Genomic DNA, 12852 nt, shown 5'->3' on the forward strand with positions numbered 1-12852 from the left:
ATCCCAAATAGTGTTGTGTGCCAAGTTTCGTGCAAAACAAACCAAGTTTGAGCTACTTTATACACCAAAGTGCCAAAAGAGATTAAAAACCCTTAAAATCGCAACTTAGCACGTAATTTCTAGCATATAACTACGATTTAGATTCTAAACACTTCAAATTAATAATATATCCCAAATAGTGTTGTGTGCCAAGTTTCGTGCAAAACAAACCAAGTTTGAGCTACTTTATGCACGAAAGTGCCAAAAAAGTTTAAAAACCCTTAAAATCGCAACTTAGCATGTAATTTCTAGCATATAAATACGATTTAGATTCTAAACACTTCCATTTAATAATATATCCCAAAAAGTGTTGTGTGCAAAGTTTCGTGCAACACAAACCAAGTTTACTTTATGCTCGAAAGTGCCAAAAGAGATTAAAAACCCTTAAAATCGCAACTTAGCACGTAATTTCTAGCATATAACTACGATTTAGATTCTAAACACTTTAAATTAATAATATATCCCAAATAGTGTTGTGTGCCAAGTTTCGTACAAAACAAACCAAGTTCCGTGCCAAAAACGCTTAAAAATATTTAAAATCGCAACATAACACGTAATTTCTAGCATATCACTATGATTTTAAATTATAATCACTTCAACATAATGATATGTACCAAATAGTGTTGGGTCCCAAGTTCCGTGCAAAACAAACAAAGTTTGAGGTAATTTATGCGCAAAAATTCCAAAAACGCTTAAAAATCCTTAAAATCGCAACTTAACTCGTAATTTCTTGCATAAGACTATGCTTTACAATCTAAGCACTTCAACACAATATTATTACCTAATAGTATTATGTGCCAAATTTCGTGCAAAACTATCCAAGTTTGAGCTACTTTATGAGCAAAAGTGTCAAAAACGCTTAAAATCACATTAAATAGAAACTTAAGATATAATTTCTAGCATTTGACTATGATTTACAATATATACCAAGTAGTGTTGTGTGCCCAGTTTCGTGCAAAACAAACCAAGTTTCAGCTACTTTATGCACGAAAGTGCCAAAAGAGATAAAAAAACCCTTAAAATCGCAACTTAGCACGTAATTTCTAGCATATAACTACGATTTAGATTCTAAACACTTCAAATTAGTAATATATCCCAAATAGTGTTGTGTGCCAAGTTTCGTGCAAAACAAACCAAGTTTGAGCTACTTTATGCATGAAAGTACCAAAAAAGATTAAAAACCCTTAAAATCGCAACTTAGCACGTAATTTCTAGCATATAACTACGATTTAGATTCTAAACACTTCAAATTAATAATATATCCCAAATAGTGTTGTGTGCCAAGTTTCGTGCAAAACAAACCAAGTTTTAGCTACTTTATGCACGAAAGTGCCAAAAGAGATTAAAAACCCTTAAAATCGCAACTTAGCACGTAATTTCTAGCATATAACTACGATTTAGATTCTAAACACTTCAAATTAATAATATATCCCAAATAGTGATGTGTGCCAAGTTTCGTGCGAAACAAACCAAGTTTGAGCTACTTTAGAAGCAAAAGTGCCAAAAACGCTTAAAAATCCTTAAAATCGCAACTTAACACGTAATTTCTTGCATATCACTATGATTTTAAATTATAATCACTTCAACATAATGGTATGTACCAAATAGTGTTGGGTCCCAAGTTCCGTGCAAAACAAACCATGTTTGAGGCAATTTATGCCCAAACATTCCCAAAACGCTTAAAAATCCTTAAAATCGCCAAAAAAACCAAGTTTGAGCTACTGTATGTGCAAAAGTGCCAATAATGTTTAAAACCCATTATATCGAAACTTAAGACGTAATTTCTAGCATATGACTATGATTTACAATTATATGAAATTCAACACAATAATATATACCAAATAGTGTTGTGTGCCATGTTTCATGCAAAACAAACCAAGTTTGAGCTACTTTATGCGCAAAAGTGCCAAAAACGCTTAAAAATCCTTAAAATCACAACTTAACTCGTAAGTTCTAGCATATGACTATGATTTACAATCTAACCACTTCAATAGAATATATATACGAAATAGTGTTATGTGCCAACTTCCGTGCAAAACAAACCAAGTTTGAGCTACTTTATGCGCAAAACTGCCAAAAACGCTTAAAAATCCTTAAAAACACAATTTAACTCGTAAGTTCTAGCATATGACTATGATTTACAATCTAACCACTTCAACAGAATATATATACCAAATAGTGTTATGTGCCAACTTTCGTGCAAAACAAACCAAGTTTGTGCTACTTTATGCGCTAAAGTGCCAAAAACGCTTTAAAACCCTTTAAAATCACAACTTAACACGTAATTTCTAGCATATAAATACGATTTAGATTCTAAACACTTAAAATTAAAAATATATCCCAAATAGTGTTGTGTGCGAAGTTTCGTGCAAAACAAACCAAGTTTGAGCTACTTTATGCACGAAAGTGCCAAAAGAGATTAAAAACCCTTAAAATCGCAACTTAGCACGTAATTTCTAGCATATAACTATGATTTAGATTCTAAACACTTCAAATTAATAATATAACCCAAATAGTGTTGTGTGCCAAGTTTCGTGCAAAACTAACCAAGTCTGAGCTACTTTATGCACGAAAGTGCAAAAAAAGATTAAAAACCCTTAAAATCGCAACTTAGCACGTAATTTCTAGCATATAACTACGATTTAGATTCTAAACACTTCAAATTAATAATATATCCCAAATAGTGTTGTGTGCCAAGTTTGGTGCAAAACAAACCAAGTTTAAGCTACTTTATGCACGAAAGTGCCAAAAGAGATTAAAAACCCTTAAAATCGCAACTTAGCACGTAATTTCTAGCATATAACTACGATTTAGATTCTAAACACTTCAAATTAATAATATATCCCAAATAGTGTTGTGTGCCAAGTTTCGTGAAAAACAAACCATGTTTGAGCTACTTTAGACGCGAAAGTGCCAAAAATGCTTAAAAATCATTAAAATCGCAACTTAACACGTAATTTCTAGCATATCACTATAATTTTAAATATAATCACTTCAACATAATGATATATACCAAATAGTGTTGGGTCCCAATTTCCGTGCAAAACAAACCATGTTTGAGGTAATTTATTGCGGCAAAAGTTTCCAAAACGCTTATAAAATCCTTAAAAATCGCCAAAAAACACCAAGTTTGAGCTACTTTATGCGCAAAAGTGCCAAAAAATGATTAAAACCCATTATATTGAAACTTAAGACGTAATTTCTAGCATATGACTATGATTTACAATTATAAGAATTTCAACACAATAATATATACCAAATAGTGGTTGTGTGCCAAGTTTCATGCAAAAAAAAACCAAGTTTGAGCTACTTTTATGCGCTAAAGTGCCAAAAAACGCTTAAAAATCCTTAAAATCACAACTTAATTCGTAAGTTCTAGCATATGACTATGATTTACAATCTAACCACTTCAACAGAATATATATATACCAAATAGTGTTATGTGCCAACTTTCGTGCAAAACAAACCAAGTTTGTGCTACTTTATGCGCAAAAGTGCCAAAAACGCTTTAAAACCTTTTAAAATCGCAACTTAACACGTAATTTCTAGCATATAACTACGATTTAGATTCTAAACACTTCAAATTAATAATATATCCCAAATAGTGTTGGTGTACCAAGTTTTGTGCAAAAACAAACCAAGTTTGAGCTACTTTATGCACGAAAGTGCCAAAAGAGATTAAAAACCCTTAAAATCGCAACTTAGCACGTAATTTCTAGCATATAACTATGATTTAGATTCTAAACACTTCATATTAATAATATATTCCAAATAGTGTTGTGTGCCAAGTTTCGTGCAAAACAAAAACAAGTCTGAGCTACTTTATGCACGAAAGTGCCAAAAAAGATTAAAAATCCTTAAAATCGCAATTTAGCACGTAATTTCTAGCATATAACTACGATTTAGATTCTAAACACTTCAAATTAATAATATATCCCAAATAGTATTGTGTGCCAAGTTTGGTGCAAAACAAACCAAGTTTGAGCAACTTTATGCACGAAAGTGCCAAAAGAGATTAAAAACCCTTAAAATCGCAACTTAGCACGTACTTTCTAGCATATAACTATGATTTAGATTCTAAACACTTCAAATTAATAATATATCCCAAATAGTGTTGTGTGCCAAGTTTCGTGCAAAACAAACCAAGTTTGAGCTACTTTAGACGAGAAAGTGCCAAAAACGCTTAAAAATCCTTAAAATCGCAACTTAACACGTAATTTCTAGCATATCACTATGATTTTAAATTATAATCACTTCAACATAATGATATATACTAAATAGTGTTGTGTGCCAAGGTTCATGCAAAACAAACCAAGTTTGAGCTACTTTATGCGCTATAGTGCCAAAAACGCTTAAAAATCCTTAAAATCACAACTTAACTCGTAAATTCTAGCATATGACTATGATTTACAATCTAACCACTTCAACAGAATATATATACCAAATAGTGTTATGTGCAAAACAAACCAAGTTTGTGCTACTATATGCGCAAAAGTGCCAAGAACACTTTAAAACCCTTAAAATCGCAACTTAACTCGTAATTTCTTGCATAAGACTATTATTTACAATCTAACCACTACAACACAATATTATATACCTAATAGTGTTATGTGACAAATTTCGTGCAAAACAAACCAAGTTTGTGCTACTTTATGCGCAAAAGTGCCAAAAACGCTTTAAAAACCCTTTAAAAATCGCAACTTAACACGTAATTTCTAGCATATAACTACGATTTAGATTCTAAACACTTGAAATTAATAATATATCCCAAATAGTGTTGTGTGCCAAGTTTCGTGCAAAACAAACCAAGTTTGAGCTACTTTATGAACGGAAAGTGCCAACAGAGATTAAAAACCCTTAAAATCGCAACTTAGCACGTAATTTCTAGCATACAACTACGATTTAGATTCTAAACACTTTAAATTAATAATATATCCCAAATAGTGTTGTGTGCCAAGTTTCGTGCAAAAGAAACCATGTTTGAGCTACTTTAGACGCGAAAGTGCCAAAAACGCTTAAAAATCCTTAAAATCGCAACTTAACACGTAATTTCTAGAATATCACTATGATTTTAAATTATAATCACTTCAACATAATGATATATACCAAATAGTGGTTGGGTCCCCAAGTTCCGTGCAAAGCAAACTATGTTTGAGGGTCATTTATGCGCAAAAATTCCCAAAACGCTTAAAAATCCTTAAAATCGCCAAAAAAACCAAGTTTTGAGCTACTTTATGCGCAAAAGTGCCAAAAATGTTTAAAACCCATTATATCGAAACTTAAGACGTAATATCTAGCATATGACTATGATTTACAATTATAAGAATTTCAACACAATAATATATACCAAATCGTGTTGTGTGCCAAGTTCATGCAAAAAAAACCAAGTTTCAGCTACTTTATGTGCTAAAGTGCCAAAACGCTTAAAAATCCTTAAAATCACAACTTAACTCGTAAGTTCTAGCATATGGACTATGATTTACAATCTAACTACTTCAACAGAATATATATATACCAAATAGTGTTATGTGCCAACTTTCGTGCAAAACAAACCAAGTTTGTGCTACTTTATGCGCAAAAGTGTCAAAAACGCTTTAAAACCCTTTAAAATCGCAACTTAACACGTAATTTCTAGCATATAACTACGATTTAGATTCTAAACACTTCAAATTAATAATATCTCCCAAATAGTGTTGTTGTGTGCCATGTTTCGTGCAAAACAAACCAAGTTTGAGCTACTTTATGAACGAAAGTGCCAAAAGAGATTAAAAACCCTTAAAATCGCAACTTAGCACGTAATTTCTAGCATATAACTACGATTTAGATTCTAAACACTTCAAATTAATAATATATCCCAAATAGTGTTGTGTGCCAAGTTTCGTGCAAAACAAACCAAGTCTGAGCTACTTTATGCACGAAAGTGCCAAAAGAGATTAGAAACCCTTAAAATCGCAACTTAGCACGTAATTTCTAGCATATAACTACGATTTAGATTCTAAACACTTCAAATTAATAATATATCCCAAATAGTGTTGTGTGCCAAGTTTCGTGCAAAACAAACCCAAGTTTGAGCTACTTTAGACGCGAATGTGCCAAAAACGCTTAAAAATCCTTAAAATCGCAACTTAACACGTAATTTATAGAATATCACTATGATTTTAAATTATAATCACTTCAACATAATGATATATACCAAATAGTGTTGGGTCCCAAGTTTCGCGCAAAGCAAACTATGTTTGAGGTAATTTATGCGCAAAAATTCCCAAAACGTTTAAAAATCATTAAAATCGCCAAAAAAAACCAAGTTTGAGCTACTTTATGCGCAAAAGTGCCAAAAATGTTTAAAACCCATTATATCGAAACTTAAGACGTAATTTCTAGCATAAGACTATGATTTACAATTATAAGAATTTCAACACAATAATATATACCAAATAGTGTTGTGTGCCAAGTTTCATGCAAAAAAAAACCAAGTTTGAGCTACTTTATGTGCTAAAGTGCCAAAACGCTTAAAAATCCTTAAAATCACAACTTAACTCGTAAGTTCTAGCATATGACTATGATTTACAATCTAACCACTTCAACAGAATATATATATACCAAATAGTGTTATGTGCCAACTTTCGTGCAAAACAAACCAAGTTTGTGCTACTTTATGCGCAAAAGTGCAAAAAAACGCTTTAAAACCCTTTAAAATCGCAACTTAACACGTAATTTCTCGCATATAACTACGATTTAGATTCTAAACACTTGAAATTAATAATATATCCCAAATAGTGTTGTGTGCCAAGTTTCGTGCAAAACAAACAAAGTTTGAGCTACTTTATACACGAAAGTGCCAAAAGAGATTAAAAACCCTTAAAATCGCAACTTAGCACGTAATTTCTAGCATATAACTACGATTTAGATTTTAAACACTTCAAATTAATAATATATCACAAATAGTGTTGTGTGCCAAGTTTCGTGCAAAACAAACTAAGTTTGAGTTACTTTATGCACGAAAGTGACAAAAGAGATTAAAAACCCTTAAAATCGCAACGTAGCACGTAATTTCTAGCATATAACTACGATTTAGATTCTAAACACTTCAAATTAATAATATATCCCAAAGAGTGTTGTGTGCCAAGTTTCGTGCAAAACAAACTATGTTTGAGCTACTTTAGACGCGAAAGTGCCAAAAACGCTTAAAAATCCTTAAAATCGCAACTTAACACGTAATTTCTAGCATATCACTATGATTTTAAATTATAATCACTTCAACATAATGATATATACCAAATAGTGTTGGGTCCTAAGTTCCGTGCAAAGCAAACCATGTTTGAGGTAATTTATGCGCAAAAATTCCCAAAACGCTTAAAAATCCTTAAAATCGCCAAAAAAAACCAAGTTTGAGCTACTTTATGCGCAAAAGTGCCAAAAATGTTTAAAACCCATTATATCGAAACTTAAGACGTAATTTCTAGCATATGACTATGATTTACAATTATAAGAATTTCATCACAATAATATATCCAAAATAGTGTTGTGTGCCAAGTTTCATGCAAAACAAATCAAGTTTCAGCTATTTTATGCGCTAAAGTGCCAAAAACGCTTAAAAATCCTTAAAATCACAACTTAACTCGTAAGTTCTAGCATATGACTATGATTTACAATCTAACCACTTCAACAGAATATATATACCAAATAGTTTTATGTGCCAACTTTCGTGCAAAACAAACCAAGTTTGTGCTACTTTATGCGCAAAAGTGCCAAAAACGCTATAAAACCCTTTAAAATCGCAACTTAACACGTAATTTCGAGCATATAACTACGATTTAGATTCTAAACACTTCAAATTAATAATATATCCCAAATAGTGTTGTGTGCCAAGTTTCGTGCAAAACAAACCAAGTTTGAGCTACTTTATGCACGAAAGTGCCAAAAGAGATTAAAAACCCTTAAAATCACAACTTAGCACGTAATTTCTAGCATATAACTACGATTTAGATTCTAAACACTTCAAATTAATATTATGTCCCAAATAGTGTTGTGTGCCATGTTTCGTGCAAAACAAACCAAGTCTGAGCTACTTTATGCACGAAAGTGCCAAAAGAGATTAAAAACCCTTAAAATCGCAACTTAGCACGTAATTTCTAGCATATAACTACGATTTAGATTCTAAACACTTCAAATTAATAATATATCCCAAATAGTGTTGTGTGCCAAGTTTCGTGCAAAACAAACCAAGTTTGAGCTACTTTATGAACGAAAGTGCCAAAAGAGATTAAAAACCCTTAAAATCGCAACTTAGCACGTAATTTCTAGCATATAACTACGATTTAGATTCTAAACACTTCAAATTAATAATATATCCCAAATAGTGTTGTGTGCCAAGTTTCGTGCAAAACAAACCAAGCCTGAGCTACTTTATGCACGAAAGTGCCAAAAGAGATTAGAAACCCTTAAAATCGCAACTTAGCACGTAATTTCTAGCATATAACTACGATTTAGATTCGAAACACTTCAAATTAATAATATATCCCAAAGATTGTTGTGTGCCAAGTTTCGTGCAAAACAAACCATGTTTGAGCTAATTTAGACGCGAAAGTGCCAAAAACGCTTAAAAATCCTTAAAATCGCAACTTAACACGTAATTTCTAGCATATCACTTTGATTTTAAATTATAATCACTTCAACATAATGATATATACCAAATAGTGTTGGGTCCTAAGTTCCGTGCAAAACAAACCATGTTTGAGGTAATTTATGCGCAAAAATTCCCAAAACGCTTAAAAATCCTTAAAATCGCCAAAAAAACCAAGTTTGAGCTACTTTATGCGCAAAAGTGCCAAAAATGTTTAAAACCCATTATATCGAAACTTAAGACGTAATTTCTAGCATATGACTATGATTTACAATTATAAGAATTTCATCACAATAATATATCCAAAATAGTGTTGTGTGCCAAGTTTCATGCAAAACAAATCAAGTTTCAGCTACTTTATGCGCTAAAGTGCCAAAAACGCTTAAAAATCCTTAAAATCACAACTTAACTCGTAAGTTCTAGCATATGACTATGATTTACAATCTAACCACTTCAACAGAATATATATACCAAATAGTGTTATGTGCCAACTTTCGTGCAAAACAAACCAAGTTTGTGCTACTTTATGCGCAAAAGTACCAAAAACGCTATAAAACCCTTTAAATTGCAACTTAACACGTAATTTCGAGCATATAACTACGATTTAGATTCTAAACACTTCAAATTAATAATATATCCCAAATAGTGTTGTGTGCCAAGTTTCGTGCAAAACAAACCAAGTTACTTTATGCACGAAAGTGCCAAAAGAGATTAGAAACCCTTAAAATCGCAACTTAGCACGTAATTTCTAGCATATAACTACGATTTAGATTCTAAACACTTCAAATTAATATTATGTCCCAAATAGTGTTGTGTGCCAAGTTTCGTGCAAAACAAACCAAGTCTGAGCTACTTTATGCACGAAAGTGCCAAAAGAGATTAAAAACCCTTAAAATCGCAAATTAGCACGTAATTTCTAGCATATAACTACGATTTAGATTCTAAACACTTCAAATTAATAATATATCCCAAATAGTGTTGTGTGCCAAGTTTCGTGCAAAACAAACCAAGTTTGAGCTACTTTATGAACGAAAGTGCCAAAAGAGATTAAAAACCCTTAAAATCGCAACTTAGCACGTAATTTCTAGCATATAACTACGATTTAGATTCTAAACACTTCAAATTAATAATATATCCCAAATAGTGTTGTGTGCCAAGTTTCGTGCAAAACAAACCAAGCCTGAGCTACTTTATGCACGAAAGTGCCAAAAGAGATTAGAAACCCTTAAAATCGCAACTTAGCACGTAATTTCTAGCATATAACTACGATTTAGATTCGAAACACTTCAAATTAATAATATATCCCAAAGATTGTTGTGTGCCAAGTTTCGTGCAAAACAAACCATGTTTGAGCTACTTTAGACGCGAAAGTGCCAAAAACGCTTAAAAATCCTTAAAATCGCAACTTAACACGTAATTTCTAGCATATCACTTTGATTTTAAATTATAATCACTTCAACATAATGATATATACCAAATAGTGTTGGGTCCTAAGTTCCGTGCAAAACAAACCATGTTTGAGGTAATTTATGCGCAAAAATTCCCAAAACGCTTAAAAATCCTTAAAATCGCCAAAAAAACCAAGTTTGAGCTACTTTATGCGCAAAAGTGCCAAAAATGTTTAAAACCCATTATATCGAAACTTAAGACGTAATTTCTAGCATATGACTATGATTTACAATTATAAGAATTTCATCACAATAATATATCCAAAATAGTGTTGTGTGCCAAGTTTCATGCAAAACAAATCAAGTTTGAGCTACTTTATGCGCTAAAGTGCCAAAAACGCTTAAAAATCCTTAAAATCACAACTTAACTCGTAAGTTCTAGCATATGACTATGATTTACAATCTAACCACTTCAACAGAATATATATACCAAATAGTGTTATGTGCCAACTTTCGTGCAAAAGAAACCAAGTTTGTGCTACTTTATGCGCAAAAGTGCCAAAAACGCTATAAAACCCTTTAAAATCGCAACTTAACACGTAATTTCTAGCATATAACTACGATTTAGATTCTAAACACTTCAAATTAATAATATATCCCAAATAGTGTTGTGTGCCAAGTTTCGTGCAAAACAAACCAAGTCTGAGCTACTTTATGCACGAAAGTGCCAAAAGAGATTAGAAACCCTTAAAATCGCAACTTAGCACGTAATTTCTAGCATATAACTACGATTTAGATTCTAAACACTTCAAATTAATAATATATCCCAAATAGTGTTGTGTGCCAAGTTTCGTGCAAAACAAACCAAGTCTGAGCTACTTTATGAACGAAAGTGCCAAAAGAGATTAAAAACCCTTAAAATCACAACTTAGCACGTAATTTCTAGCATATAACTACGATTTAGATTCTAAACACTTCAAATTAATAATATATCCCAAATAGTGTTGTGTGCCAAGTTTCGTGCAAAACAAACCAAGCCTGAGCTACTTTATGCACGAAAGTGCCAAAAGAGATTAGAAACCCTTAAAATCGCAACTTAGCACGTAATTTCTAGCATATAACTACGATTTAGATTCGAAACACTTCAAATTAATAATATATCCCAAAGATTGTTGTGTGCCAAGTTTCGTGCAAAACAAACCATGTTTGAGCTACTTTAGACGCGAAAGTGCCATAAACGCTTAAAAATCCTTAAAATCGCAATTTAACACGTAATTTCTAGCATATCACTTTGATTTTAAATTATAATCACTTCAACATAATGATATATACCAAATAGTGTTGGGTCCTAAGTTCCGTGCAAAACAAACCATGTTTGAGCTACTTTATGCGCTAAAGTGCCAAAAACGCTTAAAAATCCTTAAAATCACAACTTAACTCGTAAGTTCTAGCATATGACTATGATTTACAATCTAACCACTTCAACAGAATATATATACCAAATAGTGTTATGTGCCAACTTTCGTGCAAAACAAACCAAGTTTGTGCTACTTTATGCGCAAAAGTGTCAAAAACGCTATAAAACCCTTTAAAATCGCAACTTAACACGTAATTTCTAGCATATAACTAGGATTTAGATTCTAAACACTTCAAATTAATAATATATCCCAAATAGTGTTGTGTGCCAAGTTTCGTGCAAAACAAACCAAGTTTGAGCTACTTTATGCACGAAAGTGCCAAAAGAGATTAAAAACCCTTAAAATCGCAACTTAGCACGTAATTTCTAGCATATAACTACGATTTAGATTCTAAACACTTCAAATTAATATTATGTCCCAAATAGTGTTGTGTGCCAAGTTTCGTGCAAAACAAACAAAGTCTGAGCTACTTTATGCACGAAAGTGCCAAAAGAGATAAAAAACCCTTAAAATCGCAACTTAGCACGTAATTTCTAGCATATAACTACGATTTAGATTCTAAACACTTCAAATTAATAATATATCCCAAATAGTGTTGTGTGCCAAGTTTCGTGCAAAACAAACCAAGTTTGAGCTACTTTATGAACGAAAGTGCCAAAAGAGATTAAAAACCCTTAAAATCGCAACTTAGCACGTAATTTCTAGCATATAACTACGATTTAGATTCTAAACACTTCAAATTAATAATATATCCCAAATAGTGTTGTGTGCCAAGTTTCGTGCAAAACAAACCAAGCCTGAGCTACTTTATGCACGAAAGTGCCAAAAGAGATTAGAAACCCTTAAAATCGCAACTTAGCACGTAATTTCTAGCATATAACTACGATTTAGATTCGAAACACTTCAAATTAATAATATATCCCAAAGATTGTTGTGTGCCAAGTTTCGTGCAAAACAAACCATGTTTGAGCTACTTTAGACGCGAAAGTGCCAAAAACGCTTAAAAATCCTTAAAATCGCAACTTAACACGTAAGTTCTAGCATATCACTTTGATTTTAAATTATAATCACTTCAACATAATGATATATACCAAATAGTGTTGGGTCCTAAGTGCCGTGCAAAACAAACCATGTTTGAGGTAATTTATGCGCAAAAATTCTCAAAACGCTTAAAAATCCTTAAAATCGCCAAAAAAAACCAAGTTTGAGCTACTTTATGCGCAAAAGTGCCAAAAATGTTTAAAACCCATTATATCGAAACTTAAGACGTAATTTCTAGCATATGACTATGATTTACAATTCTAAGAATTTCATCACAATAATATATCCCAAATAGTGTTGTGTGCCAAGTTTCATGCAAAACAAATCAAGTTTGAGCTACTTT

Source organism: Amaranthus tricolor, chromosome 9 (genome assembly GCF_026212465.1).
Source record: "Amaranthus tricolor cultivar Red isolate AtriRed21 chromosome 9, ASM2621246v1, whole genome shotgun sequence".
Taxonomy (NCBI): domain Eukaryota; kingdom Viridiplantae; phylum Streptophyta; class Magnoliopsida; order Caryophyllales; family Amaranthaceae; genus Amaranthus; species Amaranthus tricolor.